The following is a 24,103-nucleotide window of genomic DNA, read 5'->3' on the forward strand; positions in this document are numbered from 1 at the left end:
GCTGAGATAGACTGAAAGATAGGCCTCTTATACCAAACAGTTAGCCAAGTTATGAAAGCAAAAGAAAAGTTCTTAAAAGTTCTACTGCAGTTCACACAAAAGATAAGAAAATGAAACATTCTTGCTGCTTATATGGAGAGAGCAGATGGTCAACCCAGAGACATTTCCTGAAGCCAAAGCATAATCCCAAGCAAGGCCCTTACTTTCTCCAATTCTGTGAAGGGAGAAGAAGCTGCAGAAGAAATGTTGGAAGCTAGCAGAAGTTGATTCTGAAGGTTTAAGGAAAGAGGCTGTCTCTGTAATGTTAAAGTACAAGGTAAAGTCTCAAGTGATGATGTAGAAACTGTACCATGTTATCCAGAAGATCTAGCTAAAATGATTAATGAAAGTGTCTACACAAGACAAAAGATTTCTAATACAGAGAAAATAGCCTTCTATTGGAAGATGTCATCTAAGACTTTCATAGCTGGAGAGAAGAAATCATTGACTAGCTTTAAAGCTTCAAAGGACAGGCTGACTTTCTCTATTTTTTTTTTTTTTTTTTTTTTTGAGACAGAGTCTCAAGCTGTCACCCCGGGTAGAGTGCTGTGGTGTCACAGCTCACAGCAACCTCAAATTCTTGGGCTTAAGTGATTCTCTTGCCTCAGCCTTGCAAGTAGCTGGGACTACAGGCGCCTGCCACAATGCCTGGCTGTTTGGTTGTAGTTGTTGTTGTTTGGCGGGCGTGGGCTGGATTTGAACCCACCAGCTCCAGTGTATGTTGCTGGCACCCTAGCTGCTTGAGCTACAGGTGTCAAGCCAGGCTGACTTTCTCATTAGGAGCTAATGAAGCTAATGAATGACCTGAAGTTGAAGCCAGTGCTTCTTTACCATTCTGTAAACCATAGGACCCTTAAAAATTATGCTCTTTCTTCTCTACCTGTGTGCTATAAATAAAACAACAAACCTGGATAACAGCATATTTGTTGATATGGTTTGCTGAATATTTTAAGCCCACTGTTGAGATCTACTGTTCAGGAAAAACGATTCCCTTCAAAGTATTACCGCTCATTGACAACATACCTGGTCACTCAAGAGCTCTGACAGAAATACACAAGACGGTTAATGTTGTTTTTATGCTTGCTAACACAGCATCCATTTTGCTGCTGATGGATAAATGAATAATTTTGATTTTCAAATCTGATAGTTTAGGAAATATCAAGAAAACTAGAATTAGAAGCAGAGCCTGAAGATGTGGCTGAATTATTGCAATCTTGTGATAAAACTGTAATGGATGAGGAGTTGCTTCTTATAAATGAGCAAAGAAAGTGATTTCTTATACTGGAATCTACTCTTAGTGAAGATGCTGTGAACATTGTTGAGATGACAGCAAAAGATTTAGCATATTATGTAAACTTAGTGGATAAAGCAGCAGTCTTGAGAGGATTTGAGAGAATTGACTCCAGTTTTCAAAGAAGTCCTACTGTTGATGAAACGCTATCAAACAGCACTGCAAACTACAGAGATATCTTCCATGAAAGGCAAAGTTGATTGATATGGCAAACTTCACTGTTGTCTTATTTTAAGAAATTACCACAACCATCTCAGCCTTCAGCAGCAACCACCTGGTCAGTCAGCAGTTATCACTGTTGAGGCAAGGCCCTCCTCCAGTGGAAAGATTATCACTCACTGAAGGCTCAGATGAACATTAGCATTTTTGAGCAGTTAAGTGTTTTATTGTTGTGTACTTTTTTTAGACATATGCTTTTGCACAATTAATAGACTATCACTATGCAACTGTTATGTACCCATAATAATTAAAAATTAAAAAATGGACTATTGTATAGTGTAAACGTAACTTTTATACACATTAGAACCCCCGCCCCCAAAGATGTGGCTCATTTTATTGCAATATTGGTGGTCTCTAACTGATTTGGCAATATTTTCAAGGTATGCATATAGTTTGGAGGGCATAATCAAGAAAGGTGGTCTCCTAACCCAATAGGACTGGAGTCCTTTGAAGAAGATGGCCATGTGATGGTATAAACACGTAGGGAGAACCCCACCGGCTTGCAAAGGCAGAGACTGGAGTCAGCAAGCCCCCAGAAGCTGAGAAGAGGCAAGGAAGGATTTCTCTATAGGTTTCAGAGGGAATATAGCTCAGCCAACACCCTAGGTCTTTACTTTTTGGCCTTCACAGCTGTAAGACAACATATTTCTGTTGTTTTAAGTCACCAAGTTTGTGGTACTTTCTCACAACAGCCTAAGGGAATCATATTCCTCTTGACTTAGAAAGGCGTTCCAGTGTCTGACCAAATGCCCAGTTCACCCACAAACACACCTCACCTCCTTATCAACCCCCCTCATCACATTTGTCAGATACCTTTATGGTGCCCAGTCGGATGGGCTGAAGGCCAAAGACAATATGCTTGCCATTTCTTTTGCCTGCCTTGAAATGATCAGAGAACACCCTGACTGACTCATAAAGTGAATATTTTATTGAATTTGCCAACACTGTATTCAGTTTCTGGGAAGCTAATAATTGTATATTTTTCTTTGTTTTGGAAGGGCAGTGATTCACTGAGACAGTATGAACTATGCTGGTATCACATAACTGTATTTAGATTTGTCTACCTTGTAGGAAAAATCGTAAAGGATTAAAACAACTGTCCTTCATCAATGGACTTCTCCTTTTGTCCTGATTTTCATTTCCATATTTAGTCAGATTATAGTTTGGCCAATTTTGGAGAATAAGTATTCTTGGCCTCAATGAAAATGTAAAGCAAATTTATAGCTTACACTAAACTCTGATAAAAAATGTTATCACAATGAAAATAACTGGAAATAATTTTATCTTGAACAAACACTGGAAATATGATTTCTTAGCCTTCTTTTTATAGTATCAGGAGAGAAGAGCCTAGCGATATCAGGAGTCCCAGAGGAAACTGTGCTCTCGAACATACTTTCCCTCTACCATCTGTTTAAATCTATGATTCATTCTCTACCGCTGAAGAAATACAATCTGCAACTTGTGACTGGTGCCTGAAACTGTGCATTGCTTTTCCTTGGCAGACGTGACCTCAGAGTAGCTTCTTTACAGTATTTTTACTGTGCCCATTGCACTTGGACTTTATGAAAGCTCTATCATGAATAGTGAGATAAGTGTTGATGAGAAATCTGAAGCTCAGATTAGTTATGTCACAAGGTCTGGCAAGTGGTATTTTGGGTTTCAAACCCAGAGCTTTCTGAACTGCAGTTTATTTCCATTCCCCATGTTTCCCCTTCTTTCCCAGAGTGAGAGCCTGGGCAACAAAACACTGTCGGGGTTAGGGGTGGTGGTGAGAGACTGAAAGAGGAAGCAAGAGATCTCTCAATGGCAGAAAGAGAGAAGAGGACCATTAAGGGAAAACTTTCATTACCTTATAATTTTGCCTGGGGCTTTGAATCCTTTAGGTATGCCCTATCTACCCACTAGTCACATGGGACTATTGAGCCCTTGAAATGAGGCCAGTGCAAGGTAAGAAATATTAAAAGTACTATATGCACACTGGAGTTTCAAGATTAAACATGAAAATAAGAATGTTAAACATCTCATCAATATTTTTATGCTGATTACACACAGGATAACAATTTTTAGATATATTGTGTTGAATAAAGTATGTATGCTATTATAATTTATTTTTATTTTTCTGTTTTATACTTTTTGCTTTCTTTTTTATTTTATTTTATTATTATTATTATTTTTTGTCAAGACAGAGTTCCACCCTGTGCCCTGAGCAGAGGGCAGTGGCGCCGGAGCTCACTGCAACCTCAGACTCCGGCTGCAGGCATCCTGCTGCCTCAGCCTCCGAGGCCGCTGGGATTACAGGCGCTCACCGCGGTGCCCGGCTGGGTTTTTCCATTTTTTTTTAATGAGTTGGAGTCTCACTTTCGCTCAGGTGAGTCTCGAACTCCTGAGCTGGAGCAATCCTCCCTCCTCAGCCTCCCGCAGTGCTGGGATTACAGGCGTGAGCCACCGCGCCCGGCTTTTATTTTATTTTTTAAATAAACAAGTTTAACTTTTCAAGAAAGGCAATAGCACTGCAATTCAAAGGTAATAAATTGTTTTCAAAGTCTACAACATATAATTTTTATTATCAAAATAATCCCATTCAAATTTTAAACCCAATTTCTAAAAATTTTAAAAAGTCAGATATGAAGGTTTTAGGCTTTGGGGTGGAGTGTTTTCAAAACTGTACTCAATTCTTCTCTCCTTTTATCTGAGCTACTGTGCAGTTGCTCTCAGTAAGAGGTGTGCTTTATTCTCTACTTCCTAAATCTATGTTGGCCTTGTGAATTTCTCCCAATAGAATATGGCAGAAGTGATGTGCCAATTCTGGGCTTAGATATCAATAGACCTGTGCTCTGCCTGTTTACACTTTTAGAACTCTTTTCATGTTAATAGGCCCCAGTTAGCCTGCTGGAGACTGAGAGACCAGGTGAAGTAGAGACAAATTGTCCCAGATGAGACTGTGTTAGTTTTCTGTGGCTGCTATAATAAATTAGCACAAATTCGGTAGCTTAAAACTCCACCAATTAGTCATCTTACCATTCTGTATGTCTTTTTTTTTTTTTTTTTTTTTTTTTGAGACAGATCCTTAAGCTATCCCCCTGGGTAGAGTGCCGTGGCATCACAGCTCACAGCAACCTCCAACTCCTGGGCTCAAGCAATTCTCTTGCCTCAGCCTCCCAAGTAGCTGGGACCACAGGTGCCCACCACAACGCCCGGCTATTTTTTGGTTGCAGCTGTCATTGTTTTTGGCAGGCCTGGGCTGGATTTGAACCCACCACCTTAGGTGTATGTGGCTGGTGCCTTAGCCACTTGGGCCACAGGCGCTGAGCCCATTCTGTGTATCTTAAGTCTAATACAAGTCTCACTGGACTTGTGTTAGAAAATCAACGTGTCTCCAGGGCTGTGTTCTCTTCTGAAGGGAGGCACTAGGGGAGAATCTTTTTCCTTACTTTTTATAGCTTTTTAAGGCTGCCCACATTCCTTGGTTTATGACCCCTTCCTTTACCTCCAAAGCCAGCAACAGCAGGTGAAATCTTTCTCCTTCCATATCACTCTGACCTCCTCTTCTGACCCCCTATTGCACTTCTAAGGACCCTTGTTACTACATTGGGCCCTCCATAATAGTCCAGGGTAATCTTATTTTAGATCTACTGGTTACCAACCTTAAGTCCATCTGCAGTCTTATGTCTCTTTTGCCATGTGAGGTAGCATACACATATTCATAGTTTTCAGAGATTAAAATGTAGACGTGTGTGTGTGTGTGTGCACAGGGGAGTCATTATTCTGCCTACCACACCAAATTAACCAGCCAGCACCTGACTAACCAAGAAACTGATTGTAGATAAATAAATGAGTTTAGTTCTGACCAGAATTGCCCACCAGAGCCCAGCCCAAATTGCTGATCTGCAAAATGATGAATTAAATAAATCTTAGTTAAGCACATTAAGTAAAAATTGGGTGGTTTGCTGTGAAAAAATATGAAGAGAAAAGAAAACTGATGTGGTCTTTGAAAAGGTCTAAAAATGAGCTGACTCTTTATGTGAAATACTCTCAGATCAAATTTCTGAAACAATCTTGGTAATTTAAGGCATTTTGTTTTTATTTAACTGTTTTATTAACAACTTCTGCTCTTTTTCTTAAGGTAATGGTGGCATTATTGGGATAAACTCTGTCTCTCTACTGAATTATTTGCAGTGTAGGAAATCTTAGTACAGTTTTTCCCATCCTTCCTTATCGATTTCCTCAACTCTGCTCTTAAACGAACTCTATCAGCAAAAAAGTACCTTTAATCTTCAAGTCTTTGTTCTTTGGAATAATAATGGCTTGTGGCCTGGTCCAAATTTCCATTAATCAATAAATAATATTTTTTAACAACAACTCAAGCTGTTTAATTATACTTTTAGTTCTCTTTTAAGTGGATTCAACATGCAGTAGGTTGCTTATGGTTTATACAAAGTGATACAGCTCACAGAGCCAACTTTTAGAAGAATGGGAGTTTTGTTTATCTTCAGGGGAATGTCTCTATATTCTTTACAATGGAAATTCTCTGTTTCATTTGAAAACAGTCAAAGTAGTTTTCTGTTAGGCATAACACTTTAGCCTCCTGAACAAAACCTCAGAGAACCTGGGACTCTTTTAAAAAGTTTGAAATGGAAAAAATGAACTGAGCAGAATAATTTCTAATTGAGGCAAAGGAAATGTTTAAACTTGCAGTGTTTTTACCTTGTGATGTTTCATCTATGATTCCCGATTTCCATTTCAAGTATTTACTAGCGTAATACGCAAGAGCAGTGGGTCAACATCATCAATTTGGTAGCGAAGTCTCATAAAACAGGGCCCATCTGCCTATTAATAGCCTCAGGCTGCAAAGGTTCCACCAGGGGTATGTTTGTGTGTGTGTGTGAGAGTGACTGGCAAAGGGTTCTCCATTACTAGCAAAATTTATTACTAAAGATCCTGAAGCTGAAAATTAATAAACAAAGGTAGTTATCTGGCAACTTTATAAGATTCACACATTCAAAGCTCTTGAAAATTCAAGGCATCTTACTAGTGGTTTGCAGCCTAACAGTAGATCAAGGGAAATGTATTTAGGAATAAATAAACATGTTGCATCAGTGAAAAAATATATATATATATATATATTTTGCTTCTTGTTTTGCCTTTCCTTCCCTCTTAGAGTATTTTGAACTTTGGCCTCTGTAATCCTGTCTGACAGGCTATGAAATAACTTACTTTATTTTCCAGTTTTTCCCATAGGGAGCATAAGGGTCCAGAGTGACCTATGAAATTTAGTGATTCTTGTACATTGGGCTTAATCCTAAGGTATATCTCTTTCTTAATTTCATTATATTATGTTTATTTGGGGATCATGTAACCAGATATTGGCCTCTTGAGAATGCCAAATGTCTTTGAGCTGCAAAGTAGATAAGGGCTTTCTGACGTGGCTAGTCACGGGCTTACTGGAAAATTGCAGTTTTCACTCCCCTGGAAATGGCTTTTCTGCCCACCAGCAATTAAAACACAACACATTTCACTTGGCTTTGGGGGCACTGGAGAGCTCTGAACAGACCTGCGCTTGTAGTGTTGCTGCCTCGCTCTGCTTTTTGTCATTAACAGGAACCCGACTGCGCAGCTTGCGAGTCAGCCTGTGTGTGACGGCTGCATGTGCATTTGTGCCGATCTGCACTCACAGGCCGACCTGAGGACGAAATGAGAAAAGACACATTTTCGTACTTATTTAAAAAGTCAGTTAGTTGAGTTTTGTGTTGTTTTTATCTCACACATGTAGTATTGAGACATGTGTTTCCATTTAATTAACCTAATGAGAACAAATACTAGATATATGAGGACAAATAGGGAGGTGGGAAGAAGAAACCTTTACCGAGCACCTACTGTGTGCACCTCTGTCGTCATCATTGTATTAATATCGGCCATATAGCTGTTACATCTGGAGCATATGGAAGGAAACAGTTCAGGAAGATCAAAGGGCTTTATATGTCAGAGCCAGAATTCAAATTCAAGTACAAGTCCAAATCTTGTGCCATGACCACTATAGCATGCCTCTTCACCCAGTAGGAGTTCACAGTTTAGGCCAGTGTAGTATTACTGACATTGTTGCCTGTGATGTAGAAGATTTTATACACAATTGTCAGAAATGATGAGGGAAATAAATGAAATTAAGAACAAATCTTTATGTAATTCATAGTCACAGAAGCACTGATAGAAAAGCAGGTTCCTGACTGTATTTTAAAAGCTCCATACTGGCTTTTTTCATGTAATATTTCTTGTAATATTTCTCAGGACTGAACCAGATAAACATAGCAGGGATAAAGATATTACTTAAGCTTCCTGCTTAAAAATATTTTTATTAGTGTTCAATATGTATTTGGTGTTATTTAATTTTAAAAATATATTTCTTCAAAGAAAAAAATTAAAATAGCCTATAAGAATAAGACTATAAATATTGTTACTTATAAAGTGTCTACCCCCTTATTTTGAACATGTGAACTATTTGGTCCCCACACACCTTTATAAACAGGGGGGCCAAAAGATGTAGACACATTTTAAGAAAGGAAAAAACTGTATTAAAATCGTGATACTCAGTATGTACTGATAACAAAGGATAAAAACAAGTCATGTTGAGCACCTCTTGTAGTTGTGGAAGTCAAAGGTGACTTGAGTACTACAATTTTAATAGTTTTTCCCTTGCTTAAAATATGCATACATTTTTTTGCATCCTCTGTATTTATAAAAGGATTTATAGAACAACTTTGAATAGCAGATACTAATATTCAGGTTTAAAATGGAGACTCTCATGGACTATATAAGTTAACGATTAGCAACAAGGTTTAAACAGTCTTACTCTAAAATACAGACTGCTCCCCTGATAGCTCCAATTGCTTTCTCCAAAACAGACTTGACTATAGATTATCAATGAGGCTACTATGGATGATTGTTTACATTGCTCTTCATTACGAAGGTCAGAGAATGGACAATTGAATGAAGAACGCGGAAGTTTTGATTTTTTGGTTTTAGCAGACTGAAGAAATCAGAGAACAAAAAGTGGTTTTAGTAATCTGCTAATCATATCACGAGTAGCTATGGGAATAATAGAACTGGAGAAGAAAAGTCAGTCTATCTCAGAGATAACAGGTCTACAACAAAAGCATCATCAGTAACAGCCAATTTCCTTTTCCTTGTCGGAAGGAGCTACGTGAGCAGAGAGATCACTTGGAATTATTTTGCAGGGCCAGGTGACCTGCAGCTGGTTCATGGTCAACTGTTAATGCCTCACTGGAGATGTAAATGCTGCACGTCTTTGCAGTTTCATGACAAATAGCTAAAGGACAGGTTATGCCTCGGTGTCTTCATCTCACATGCATCATATAAATACCGAACAAGCACAGTTTGCATGAAAATTATTTAATGATAGAGAAACAGAAATAACACAGTGGTTAGGAGCTCGTGATTTTGTGTCATAAAAATGGATTCTAATCTCTTTTGCGCTACTTACAAGCTGCCTCTGTTTTCCTATCAGTACAATGGACATAAGGCTCTAGGGACAGGGTTATTGTGTAAGTTAAATGCATGTGTGTATGTAAAACATTTGGCACAGTGCCTTGAACAGAATAAGACATCAAACAGTATCTCCAATTAGTATTTGTGTTGAAAGATGTAACACTCTGCTGTCTTATTCTTCTCAAAAGGAAATGAATACCCAAATTAATCTCATGTATTTGTCTTACATAACTGATGGACCCTAGAAGGCTGCTAGCTAAACCAAATGGTGAAAACCCGAGTGGGAACAAACCCAGAGTGTGAGTTGTAGCTGCAGAGGACAAGCGCCTAGGTTTGGGCTGTACTCTTTGGTCCCTTTGAATCTTACCATCCCGACGCTTCACCAGCATAAAACGACTTTCTCCCAAAGTTTTCATTTGCAGGAACAAGAAGACCCTTGAGGCCAATAGCTAGTTATTTATTTTTAAATGTTCCAAAATAAAAATAATAGTGTGAGGCTTTTGCTTCAGCTTTCTTTCTGAAATGACCCTTGACAGGAACTGGAAATAGTTCTTGTCAATGCAGCCATTATCTCTTGTGACCAAACGGGATGTGGGAGGTAGGGTGGAATTTCTGAGTTCTTTGTACATGGGAATAAAATGTCTGTCATTTAGTTAAAATAAATTATTGATTTTAAAATCAAATCAAAATAGTGAATCAAACAAGCAGGTACTGTACTTGAGTTTTCCCTTATTTGTATGAACTGTTTTTTCACTATTTTATGAATAGTGGGGGTGGGGGTGGGGGTGGTGCAGAATAAGGGGTTATAAATAACAAAAACATGTTTTGGGCTTCATGAAACCCAGGGGCAATTATAGGAGAGTCTGAAAAAACGTTTAAATTACCCTAGTTTCCCAGGAAAATAAATGATCCTCTTTCTTGCCTTATCAAGAAGCAAGCTGATTTTAAATGCTTTAAAAACAATTTTAGAGTACTTGGTTTCCCCTTCCACGGCAGGCCTGAGCACAGAGCTCAAATTATTCTATCCATATCCTCATGCTTTCTCCTCTTCCTGGGAACAGGGGTGTTAAGTGTCCTCAGGATCACTCAGGGCCTGGGCTTAGGAAAGTCTCAGGAGCAAGACCAATGACTAGTTTTGCTGGAGGGGAACTAGAGAAAGCTGGGTGTCCAATGTTCATTTTCTCCACGGGTTCAGAGGTGACACAATTTGGAATGACAGTATTTTTGCTTCTAGATCTGCAAAATTTACCTGTCCATGACCTGAGAGTAAAGAAAGTAAAAGAAAGATAATACTATATTAGTTTCCTGTATAAATTTCCTCCAAAGCTCCAATTGTTCCAGGAACAAATATCCATTCCTCAGCCTGAGAATTGGAGGGGGAAGGGCAGGGCTTCTTGCTCTGGCCCCTACCTACTTCTCCAGCCTCTTTGGTAAGCTTTCTCTCCTTGGACCTGTGCCCCAGCCATGCTGCACTACAGAAATGGTGATACCTTAGCAATGTAACTGTCTGCCTTTGGATTTCAACTCCTTTTGTTCAGAATGCCCCCACTTCTCATATTTGTCTTTATGTCCTTCGTTAACTATTAAATCATTTAGAACACGCTACTCAGTCTGAGTAGCCCAGAGTCTAGGTTGTGGGTACCTTCTTCTTTTTTTTTTTTTTTAACTTTATTCAAATTAATATGAGAGTACAATATTTAGGTACATTGTTCTCTGTTCCAGGGCAAAGTTCCATTTGTAGAAGAGCCCCTCACCCAGGGGGCATGTTATACACCCTCACAATGTGCCCATTAGGTGAGATCCTGCTTCCCACCCTCCTTCCTTCTGCCATACGTCCTCTCCCTTCCCCCCTCCCGCTTCTTCTATGTACTTTCAAAATATCTCTTTTTCTTCTGAATCATTACATGTATCACACTATATTGTAAACTTCAGTGTTAATTATTGCATCTACCTCCAAACCAGTAACTTTGGTTTAATTGGTGTTAGGTGAATCCCGGTCAGTGGTTTATTTTAAAGGCTCTCCGGTGATTCTGGTTTGCAGCCAGGATTCAGACCTACTGAACTACTGAACTTGACTCAAAGCTCCATGAAGACAGGACCATTGACTGTCTGGTTCCCACTCATACCATATATTTTCTGGGTGAGTGCCAGAAACACAGCAAATGCTCAAGATACATCTATGCAGCAAATGCCTTTGTATCCCCAGTGTTTGGAATATAATGTTGAGCACAATTGCTTGCTGAATGAGTAAATGAATGAATATATTAAATTCGGATAGAGGGAGGGGAATTGGAGAAACATAACACAAATTCTGATATACTCACGCATACATGTCAATGAAATGAAAATATTTTCAGTGATTGTAATGATTTCTTATGGAGAATACCTTCTCCTGGTGAGGATCTTTCTTTTTTCTGGAGGCAGAAATTTTCCAAGTGGTATGGCAAATGTTCAGTTGATTGAAGCTCTGAACAAATTCTGTTTGAGTTTTTTGGAAATCTTCTGAGGTCATTCCAGACCATTTGCCTTTTTCCCTGTTATGCACCAAGGCAGGAAATGTTTTCTCCTTTTTGAAATGAGCAATTCAAGGGGCTGGTAAAGAATGCAGGGGTGCAACATGCTATCAGCTCCCTCCAGCTGTTCACCGCAGTCTTTTTCATTCTTAACAGGGACATCAAGTTCTTTTGGATACTAGTGTTGGTTTTATACATAAGACAAAATAAACACTTCCTGTAGGGCTTCAGAGGGTAACTTCACTTAAGTCTTATCTTTTATTTCTCTTCAACCAAAAGAGGAAAAAATAAGATTTGTGAGAGAATTGCCATTTATCAGGTTATTTTGCATACAGGTGGTACATTAAAAAATTTCTTTTGGGATCCTAAAAGCAGTAAAAGCCCTCACCTCAACTTTCCCCATCTCATATCACTTATTTTTTTTTTGTACTTGTGAGTGATCATGGCCTTACCCAAGGTCATCTGAGAACAATAGTACCTTAGTCATAGCCATTCTTAAGGTCTTGTTTAGTAGGGGTTGTTTGGAACTTCTGTGGTCTGACCTGAGTCATCCCAGACTGTGCCAGGGAGGCTAAAGAATTAGACTTTTCCCAGAGGAACTCTTGTTATTGTAGCGAATCTCCAGGATAAAACCCATGTCAGTGCTAAGTGATTCACTGGCTGAACAGGGATAGAATGTGAATTTCAATCAGAATAGCTTCAGATTAAATTTGTTGTGCAAAATAAATTTTATTCTGGAAAAATTTGCCTGGGGGATGGTGTGATGATCTGGTGGGAAGACTATGGGATTTGGAGTTAGATAGACTTAAGTATAAATTGCCATTTCCACCATGGACTTTGTGAATTGGGTAAAATACTTCCTAGTGAAAGGTGTAAACAATGGTGCCCAGAGACCAGGCATCAGAGGAGATGTTCAGGCCAAGTTTAATGATAGGGAATGATGAACCTCCTAGGCAGCGCAAAGATGGTGTTTACCCCCAGAGTCAGTTAGAGACCCCTTTTATATGGGACTATAGAAGCTGGGCAAACCTGACAGCTTGCCTAGAAGGTTAGTGTCCTTTGGTATGAAATTCTGGGCGATGGGGTTAGCCAGAGCTCTTGTGTCTTTATCTTAGGAGGAGAGGCAGAGGAAGAGAAGGGGAAAGGATTTATATGTGGCTGTGTTAGGCCCTGCAACACCTAGAGGCTCAGGTTTTTCATTTATCATATATAATAACCCACTTATAGTGTTGCTGTGAACATCAAAAGAATTAAGATATTTTTTGTTCTTGCCCTTGGATGGCACTGATTAGGTCTATTTGTTTGTCATTTCCTTTGCTTGTTAATGAATTTCATTAAAGACTTTTTGAAAGATTTTTTAGAAAGACTAAAGACTTTTTTCCTTGTCTGAAAGAAAGACTTTTTCTTTATCTGAAAGAAATGAAGCATCACTGGTTTTGCCAGATTCACTTTGGGTTTAGAAAGATTAGTTAAAACCATACTGTGTGCTGTATAAAGAGAAAATATAGGGTGCCCTTCTGCTGTTCAGCTGTTACAATCAATGCTCTTATAGAGAAACGTGAAGAATAACAAACATCTGAATAAAGTAGAATGAAAGAATATAATGGAAAAAGCACTGAATTTAGAATCCAAAGACCTGATTCTAATCTTAACTACAGCTGTGCAATGCGAAGCTAACACAAAATAAGAATTCTATCTACCTTCATAGTGCTGTTCAGAAAATCAAAATGGTGGGATGTTTGTACGTCTACCTTGAAAGTGTGACAACATAATGCTCACATTAGTTATTAGGAATAGGTTGTATTTCTTTTCCTAACTATCCCCCAAAAGGTATTTTAAGAGTGGGGAATGGTAAGCAGGTGGAGAAAGGTCATTTTTTTCATAATTCAGGGAGGAAGATGGTGGATTTAGTTATAATTACACATTTTCTCAACTGCCCCTTAGAAGCAGGACTAGACTTCAGCAGGGCTAGGCTTTATGTAGGCCATCTTAGTATTTGCTTAGGGGAGTGATTAGGTGGGGTCAGCATAGAGCTATGCCTGGAAATAGAGTCACCTTTCCTAAACTCATGTGGCATGCCCATGAAAAGGACCATGGGGTATAAAAGTATGGATGACCTATACTTTCTGAGGACCTGTAGAAAAAGGGTTTATGGGAACAGCAATAAACGTGGGGTGTATGTTTGATTAGTAAGGATCACATTTCTTAAAGTTCATGAAGGCATCCACTACTAAAACACACTAAATTTATTGGTGTTAAAAAGTTGCTCCAGCAGGTAATTGTTTTTCTTACTATCTTTCATTGTTCTGGAAATTTTTTGAAACAGATTCTTCCAAGAGTTTTATGTTCTGCAAACTCACTTTAAAGCCTTTGAACCTTACTCACTGGGGTTTTAATAATTTTTTGCAATAACATTATGAGTTTTTTACTTCCTTAGGTATTGGCAAGCTCTGTAGCTGGCTGGTTTTCAGGAGGTGGAGTCTAAACAGGTCTTTTGCTATTTGGAGGCAGGGAGAGGGAGCAGCAATGGCCTTTGGGCTCTTTTGTTCAAAAGAACCGAATTATACCACCTGTTGATAAAACTATAGCAGACTTCAAAGTGTTATACACACATAAAACTGCATCTTATCATGGTAATTCTGAAGCCCCCGCACAGGGGTGACTCATTTGGGTGATACTTTGGGTGTAGGAATGGGATGTTGTAGTGAATAGATAAAACAGTGAGCTCATCATTTCTAAACACTCCTGTAAAGTTAGTTTATGGGATGAGCAAACAAGTTGCCCATGAGGGAGTGGTTTAGAGAAGGGCAGTGAGTGTAGGGAGGATGTGGGTGGGGAAGATTTGCAGAAGGAAGTGAATCCTGACTATGAGTGTGATCCTCAATGGGTAACCAATGGGAGTTCTCTAAGGAGGTATGACTGTGGTGAAGGGCTGACTAGAGAAAGGTGACAGACAGAAATATTAGCAAGAGCCTCTGTTTGCCCACTCTTAGTTTTTGCTTGGAACCAACCTTATTAGAAATAAGGCTTCAATATTGTTGCTTTTGTTGTGGTGGAGAGTTTTGTTGAAAATGGTAGACAGAGCCTAGTTAATTATTAGGGAAAGAACTGACAGACTTCCTTACATAATCCTGTTACCAATGGGGCTCACATACCTGAAGAAAGGACTAATAGAGCATGTAGCCCAAACCTGTATGTGTAGAAGCTTGAGATATTGTATTTTAGCCCAACCCTTTAGAGCTCCCGTGTTTCCTGGTCAAATGTATTCTTTGTTTGCTTAAAAACAAAGCACAAAAAAAGAGATGCATGGTGAGAACAGAGAGGCCTATGGGAGTTTTAAGATGGGAAAATTGCTTCAGACTTGGTTTTAGAATGTAGGGACCAGAGATCAAGTAAGAACTTACAGAGATGGACATGTGAGATGGACCTTAAGGGAAAGTTATATTTATGGAAAAATTGATCTAGATGTACACAACAGAATAGGCACAGGCACCGAAGTGTGGGTAGCATGCTCAGGTTACAACAGTGGTATAGTGTGGACTATCATTTTGAATATTTCTTCCTAAATTTAGAAGGGAAATTGTGTTACACTACATTTTAAGCAGAGGATCTTGTAAGTGTTATTTGTATATGTAAATAATGTGGAACATGGCAGATCTAAAAAACAATAACTAAAAATTAGTAAAAGTAACACTTAATATTCCTGTTCAAATCATGATTCTTTGATCTTAAACCTCTTTTGCTTTGTGATGTATGCTTTCCACATTAGTTCATCATCTTCTTTTTTTTGCAGTTTTTGGCCAGGGCAGGGTTTGAACCTATCACCTCTGGTATATGGAGCCGGCATCCTACTCTTTGAGCCACAGGCGCTGCCCTAGTTAATCATTCTTTAGGAGTACTTTATTAGATATTTTTCTATCTCTTCATAGTATTTTATTTCACATATTATAATTTAAATTTATAAATCAGCACTTTTTAAAAAGCAGAATCATAGAATCCAACGAATATCATATTTTATTTGCACCAGCACTTGTGAATTTTTGAGCTTCTCTTTGTCAAGTTCCACATTCATAACTGGAAAAGAAACAGTTGTCTGACCACATTATAGAAAGGACTAAAAAAATAGCCTATTGACATCTTCATATTTCAGCACATTTATTTCAACAAGTTGCTCTCACTTGGTCTCTTTAAAAGGCATCGGGGCCCCAGAAAGATATTTGTTTACTGCCAGAGCTACGTTTGTAGCTTCTCAGCACTACTGGGCTGTTGCTATAGCTAAATAATTTAGAGCATATATGGAGTTATCTATTTAAGACTCATACTATTTTTTTTTTTTGTCTCCTTTCTTTTATGTACCTCCTTGGTTACATACTAGAATAACAACATTTGATTTAAGTGCACAGAACCATGTAAGATTTGGAGGTGGTATTTTTACAGTCCTTTTCCAAGAAAATTATATTTAGTGAAACGTGAGATTTAAAAAGTTATTTCAGCATCAGTAAAATCTCATTACAAACTTAGAAGAGAACCCCAAACCAATCAGCTTCGTTCCTACTTGATGAGTTTTCATAGTGGCCCTTCCTAACACAGTGTGAAATCAGGCATGTTCACTCATGTAGGTTATTTGATCCAAAGTGTATAAGCATTGTATTCTTTGTGAGTGATTTATGTAAATGCAAATAGACCCTAGAAAGACTTGTCTCTGCCATCAAGCATGACATGAGGTGATTAAGGAAATGTGTCTGTAGCCTGTCACAAAGAAGGCCCGATGGGGTAGGAGAGTGGGTTTGGTAAGCTTTCAGCTGATGGGCACAATGTAGGGGTATATGGCACACTTCTTGGGTGAAAGGCTCAAACACAACTTGGACTTTACCTAACAAATGCAAACAGTATAATCCAATAGTTTGTTCCCTCATATTAATCTTAAGTTTAAAAAAATTTCTTGTTTAATCAAGGCAAACTAGTTTTAACATTATTCCAATCAAACCATAAACAGAAGGTATGGAATGGAAAAAGACCAGTATTTTTGCCTCTTAGGTCTTTATAGTTCTCAAAGCATTCAGAACTTTGACACTCTGTTTGATTACTTTTCTCCATGTATGGGTATCTAAGAGCCCATCAACAGCTAAAGGATGGAAGGACTTGGGAATGAGATTGACAAGAGCTCATCAACAGCTAAAGGATGGAAGGACTTGGGAATGAGATTGACAAGAGAAGACATCTAAGTTCTAGGGCCTATGGTCTATGTTGCTCTTATCCATTGACATGGTCAATCATTTGAAAGTTGATCAAAAATGATGGCTTATAATATCTCATAACATGGTTGTGAACAACCCCAGTGATTTTGTAAAGACTATATTGTGAGTAAATTTTGCAACACGGACCAAATGCTTTCTACTTTCCCAAAGATTAATCATATTAATGAGCAAGTTTTATAGTCCCTTTAGGAAAACATTATTTGGGGACTTACTATATACTAAGCACTTGTTAGGTGCCAAACATAAAAGAATAAACAGATGTTGCCTCTGCTCTCATGAATAGTATGTTCAATTGATGTCAATGTGACTTTTCACATAAATAATCATATACTGCCAAAAAAATGACTGAACGGCTAATGGGTTATGTATGGTGTTGAAAAACAGAAAAACTAGGGTGGCGCCTGTGGCTCAAGGAGTAGGGCGCCAGACCCATATACCGGGCGTGGTGGGTTCAAGCGCAGCCCCACCCAAAAAACTGAAAAAAAAAAAAAAACCCAGAAAAACTAACCCAAAGAAAACAGAAAACAAGAAACAATAAAGCACAGAAAATAATAAAAGAGTAGAGAAACACTCAATTTAGAGGATCAAAACAGCAAAAAGCTTAGTTCATTGCAAAGGCTAATAAATTTAATCTACCTCAGCTGAAATTGATCAAGAAATAGAGAAAAGTCACAAAAACTAATATTAGAAATAGACGGACGCTGCAGACACTGAAATGAAAACAAGCAGGTACTATGAGTGATTTTTGCCTAGGAATATGAAAAGTTAGATGTAATAGACAAATTTTTGAAAAAACACAACCTTCTAAAATTGACTCAGGAAAATCCATATAACCTAAATGTTCCTATAACTGTTAACTAAAATCAATAGTTGAACTCAGAGAACTGTCACTTCTGGTCATGATAGTATTGTATTGGACTTGCCTTCTAGCTAAAAACAACTATAAACTAAGGAAAATATGCAGGGCAGTGCCATGGCTCAAGGAGTAGGGTGCTGGCCCCATATACTGGGAGTGGTGGGTTCAAGCCCAGCCCTGGCCAAAAACTACCAAAAAAAAAAAAAAAAAGGAAAAGAAAAGAAAAGAAAATATGCAAGAAAACTGTTGTAAGCATTGAAGAGCAGGCATGTAACACTATAACATTAAGATAAAGGAAAACCATAGGGTAAGCCTTAGTATTTCCCCAGGTCTGACCTTTCTTCTCCCTTCTCTTCCTTCCCTCCCACCCTCTCTCCTTCCCTCTATCCCTCCCTCCCTTTTTTCCTTCCTTTCTTCCATCCCTGGGACAGTTCTTGCTATGGCACAGAAGGCAGAGACTGGAGATTAAGGCTGCCTGAAGCAGCGGAAATGTGCAAGGCCGGATACCGGAGGAGAGCAAACCGCACAGAGGGTGGACACCAAAACTCTGTGTGAAGATTTACCATGGATGTTGCCTTAGGTTAGCCTGGCTTCTGCGAGACAAAATTCATGAAGTCTGTAGGGCTCCCCTGCTGCAGGAATGAACAGTGATGGCAGAGATTCTGTAGTTGTGGTGAAATCAAAGAGCAAATAAAAGATATATGTCTATATATCAATTGTATGTTATGTCCCTATACCTAGATACTAGTGAGGTCTCGCTCTCCTCCCTTCTCCCCCACCCTCTCTTTCTTCCTTTGCCTCTCTCTGCCTCTTTCTCTCTCTCTCCACACACTCACACACACACACCCCCCACACATGGGGTGGATGTAAAGTTTGTGTGCAATTTAAATTTAATTTGCACATAAACTTTATGTCCACTCTCTGTGTGTATCTCTCTCTCTCTCTCTCTCTCTATCTATCTGACTTTAAGAAGTAATATAAAATTATATGTCCAAATGAAAGTGTGGCTATTCCCCAGGTCTCATTGGAGTAGATCCTAGGAAGAGAGTTCCACAGGACTTATCCAGTCCTACAATTATGAAATTAACATTAATTTCCAAAGCAATGGGTAGGAAATTGGCAGAGGCCACCTGATCTCATAATCTAGTAATCTTATTCTAATCTAGTGCTGAATCAAAGTAGAGGAAGTTCAAATTCATAGACTACTCAGGTTATTTTTAAATTGATATGGGTTTGACAGTTCTCAAAACTAATTTTCTAATGAACTTTCAGCTTTAATTTTTAAAAATTGGAATTTCATGGCAAATTTATTCAGCCTAGTTTTTTATTTTGTATTAAATATCATGCTTTTTTGGCTATGTACAAATTCCTCTTGCATAGACTTAAAAACACTGAAAATACTGTAACAATTGAGAAGAAGGAAAAATTGGATTTTTCAAGAATGATGATGAATTTAGGTAGAAATCTATAATATTCCTGAGTTGAATGTTTTATATTCCCAAACATCTTTAATCTTTGGAAAATAAAAAGTAGTTGTTGGCTTGGCACCCATAGCACAGTGGTTACAGCACCAGCCATATACACTGAGGGTTGCGGGTTCGAACCCGGCCCCAGGCCAGCTAACCAACAATGACAACTGCAACTAAAAATAGCCAGGTGTTGTGGCGGGCACCTTTAGTCCCAGTTACTTGGGAGGCTGAGGCAAGAAAATTACTTGAGCCCATGAGTTTGAGGTTGCTGTGAGCTGTGATGCCATAGCACTCTATTGAGGTCAACATAGTGAAGACTATCTAAAAAAAAAAAAGTAGTTGTTGTTTTATATTTAGTGATGTTACCTTTAGTTATAGAGTGTGTCTTATTAAGACAATGCAAATTATAGTTATAAGACAAACAATCTTGAACTCTTAGCAATGGAACAGAAACACAAAGACCTCGCGGTATAAAACAGGCTCTGACCCAGAGGCTGAGTGTACTTCACAGCTGTTTGGACTTTTCAAAAGTGCTGCTATCTTTACAATGCACAGTTTTAGCTAGGCATGCTGCCTTTGCACTGTGTGTAACTGCTGTTATTCATGCTGAAATGAGAACAGTTTATGTCTGTTTGTTCCTAGCATCTGAGCAACTTTACTGGTGCTTTTTTTTTTTTTTTTTCCACTTTCCGTTAGCTCAACTGTTTGTAAACCTATTTACCTAGAAAGGGGAAAAAAAGATCATGTAAAATAGTGTTCCATATTGTAGAGATAGTCACAGTTATTTATTAAGTTTAAAAGTCCTTATAATGAATATACTCTACAGAGTAAGGATGTGTATGGGAACGCAATATACATTTTATATTTTATTGGATGTTCGATCACCTTTCTAATGAACTTGCCTTTTCATTTGACTAGATTCTGTCTTCTCAGCTATAACACATCAAGGTCTTCCAAACTCTGAACACCTAGTAGATAGTATCTGTATTATTAGACATTTTCATTTATGAGTTGGGTCAGCCTCCTATGTATTTGATTCATCTTTTCCATTTTTAGCTCTGAAATCAGTTTCTCATCTTTCTTAAAAGTATACCATGCAATAGTGGCTACCTACATGTATTAAAGATTTATATATCAATAATTGGAATTAACTTGCCAAATTTAGATTTAATTTTCTGCACTTAAAGTTTATTCTAAGTGGAAAAATGGTGTTGAGTATGACAGCTTTTTTGGCATATAATCTTTTTTTTTTTAATAATAATTTTGTATTTTGAGCTTGTCTTCAGAACTTAATCTGTGATAAGTTTGAACTGGGAGTACATTCCTTCAGGTAGGATAGTGTTTGCGTCAGCCAAGGATCCTGGGATGTTATTTATCAAGTAATTCATTAGTTCTTGATCTTGGGCTTTTTCAGAACCCACAAGTAATTTTAAGTCTGAACCCCAAACCTGTAGTTTTGAATAACTTTCTCCAAAGTTTTCTTGATACTTATTTTATTCCACAGATAAATATTTTCTAGATGCCCTCTCTTGCCTTCTGCCCAGAAGGATCCAACTTTCTTGTCCAAGTTTATTGGCAGGATCTTAACTGCCTTGCAAGTATCTCCCTGAAAACTCATTGCACTCTTGGTTCCTGGTATCAGCAAATGCCTCAGGAGAGATTTAATTCCAACCCTCCTTAATCCCTCTGTTTAACTGCTTCCTCTCCCTTCTGCTATGTTGAAGATTTTCCTTTTTTCCTAGGAAAATCTAGTTCAGTGATGCTTTTACCCTCACCAACCTCCTTATGTTCTGAAAAGGATTACTCAACTGCTCCAGGATAGCCTCTGTGCTGATTTTTATCATTAGACATTAGCTTTGTCTGCTTTTCAATTTAGGTAAATAGAATTATACAATATATACCCATCATCTATGGATTTTTTTTTTTGGCATAGTATCATAGACTTACCTAGGTTTTTGTGTGTAGTAACAGTTTGTTTTTTATTGATATTTTATGACTATGCTATAATTTATCCATTCTATTTGTTAATGAACAAGTGTATTATTTCTAATTTAGGGCTATCATAAATAATACTGCCATGAGCCTTCCTATGTATTCATTTCCATGTGGTATACAACTCGGGATTGCTAGTGTGTGTGTATGTATTTTTTGGCTGTTTTTCAAAGTAGTTCTATTTTAAATTCTCTCTAGCCATGTGGAAAAATAACAGCTTTTCAGCATTCTCACCAACATCCATTACCATCAAGTTAGTTTGCCTGTTCATATAATTGTTTTAGTGTCAGCCATTCTGATGAGTGAGCAGTGGCAACTTGTTTAGTTGGCCTCTGCCTGTTGGTTATTATTTTATACCTTTTATGTATTATTTTTTACCTTATCATATTTATAGCTCATTGGACATTCTGCTATCCTCTTTAGTGGAGAAAAGTTAGGCTGGTGAAGAAATTATTTGAGTTGTCTTTTTCTGTCCATGCGGTCTTCATCAAATACATGTAAGGTCAATATCTTTGCCCATGCTGTGACTTGTCACTGTTTCAATGATGTCTTGATGAATAAAGTTTCTTAATTTTACAGAAGCCTGATTTTTTTTTTATTGTTTTCCTTCATGGTGACTTTTTTTGTCCTATTTAAGAAATATGTCCCTTTCCAATTTATGAGGATATTCTTTCGTGTTATTCTCTTGACTATTTATTGCTTTGCTTTTGTATTTACACATCGTAATTCACATGATGTTGATTTTTATGTATTGTCGTAAATCATATGAATTGTCATAAATCAAGAGACCATATATCTACAGTTTGTAGGTTCGCTCTTCTGTTCCATTGGTTTATTTGTTCTTACATCAAATCCACATTGCCTAAGTTTCTGTAACCACACAATAAATCTTGAAATCTGGTATTATGAGTTCTCCACTTATTCTTCAAGAATTGTTTAAATATTTTTGGCTCTTTTTGTTTTTGTGTAAATTTTAGTGCCAGATTTTCAATTTGGGTTAAACTATCTATGAAAATTTTATTTTGTGGATGGGACCTTTGGCTCATTCCTATAATTCTAACACTCTGGGAGTCTGAGGTGGGTGGATTGCTTGAGCTCAGAAGTTTGAGACCAGCCAGGCATAGTGGGGGATGAGTGCAGTCTCAGCTACTCATGAGGGTGAGGCAAGAGGGTTGATCACTCAAACCCAAGAGTTTGAGGTTGCTATGAGCTATGTCACCAGGGCAACAGAGTGAGACTCTGTCTCAAAAAAAAAAATTTTTTTTTTGGATTCTACCGAATTTGTAAATTAAATCACGGATATTGAAACTTTTACAGTAATAATGAAGATTTATTGAAATCTTTTAAATTTCTCTCTCTAGTGTTTTGTATTGTTATGTAGAAGTCTTACACGTGTTTTTTGGATTTATTCTTGTGTATTTAATTTTATGTCTTTTAAATGTTATCTTTTTAAAAATGATATTGTCCAACTATTTTTACTGGTATATATAAATACAAATAATTTTTATATCCAGCAACTTTGTTAAATTTGCTCATTAATTCTATCCTTTTATCTGTCAACATTTGAATTTTCTACATTCACAAACATGTTTCCTAGTTCTTCAATGTTTTATTCTTTTTCCTTTCATAATTTAACTGAATAGTGAATATACATGGTTGTAGCAAACACCCTAGTTTTGTTTCCAAAATCTGGAATAAGCTTTCAATATTTCACCAAATAGGTTTGCTGTAGGTTCGTTAGATATCCATTATCAGTTTACAAAAGTCCCAGCTTATTGCTAGTTTGTTAAGAGTTTTTATAATGGGACCAGGCAGGGTGGCTCATACCTGTAAACCTAGCATTCTGGGAGGCCGAGGCAGGTGGATTGCCTGAGCTCACAGGTTCCAGACCAGCCTCAGCAAGTGCAAGACCTCGTCTCTAAAAATAGCCAGCCATTGTCGCGAGTGCCTGTAGTCCCAGCTACTTGGGAGGCTGAGGCAAGAGGATTACTTGAGCCCCAAAGTTTGAAGTTGCTGTGAGCTGTGACACCAAAGCACTCTACCAAGGATGACAAAGTGAGTCTCTGTCTCAAAAAACAAGCCAAAAAAAAGAGTTTTTATAATGGATTGCTGTTACATTTTATCAAGATTTCTCATCAATTATTTTGCCTACCACACCTTTATCGTTCATTGTTTTCAAAAGGTAAAAACTTCAGTCCTGTGCTGGAATAAAGTGGGCCATCATCCATCTGTCTGGTCAACATATGGGCAGTTTTAAAGACTGTTAAAGTCTTTTTAAAAATTAAATTATAGCTGTGTACATTAATACATTTATGGGGTACAATGTGCTGGTTTTATATACAATTTGAAATACAACAAAGTGGTTAACACAGTTTTCAAGTCTTTTAAAGACTTGTGTCCAATGTTCGTGTTTGTCATTCTCTATTCCTCCCTCCCATGCATTTCTGTAACCCCACTTCAGAGGACTTGATGCTTTTAATTCCTTACAGTCTCCACAGCCTGTGTCATGCATGACTCGGCTTTCTTTTTTGACTTCCTCATTTCTTTCCTACTTTACCACAGCTCTGTTGACGCTTGGCATTTACTTTCGTATAACCTGCTAAATTATTTACCATATTTCCTTCTGCTTTCCAGCCTCCTAAATTCATACTCATTCATTCAACTAATGATTTTGGGTTAGGATTGCCATATTTAGCAAAAGAAGAAGAAGAAGAAGAAAAAGAGGAGGAGGAGGGAGAAAATTACATGACATCCACTTAAATTTAAATTCTAGATAAACAACAAAAAGATTTATTTTTTAGTATAAGTATGGTCCAAATATTACACAGGACATATTTATGCTAAAAATTATTCACTCTTTGTCTGAAATTCAAAGTTATCTGGTCTTCCCATATTTTATCTGACAACCCTATAATGGGTTTAGTAACATTGTAAGTGTAGATAAATAATGTTCAAAAATCCCTCAC

This window comes from Otolemur garnettii, unplaced genomic scaffold (assembly GCF_000181295.1).
Source record: "Otolemur garnettii isolate 467f Iridium unplaced genomic scaffold, OtoGar3 scaffold00002, whole genome shotgun sequence".
Taxonomy (NCBI): Eukaryota; Metazoa; Chordata; class Mammalia; order Primates; family Galagidae; genus Otolemur; species Otolemur garnettii.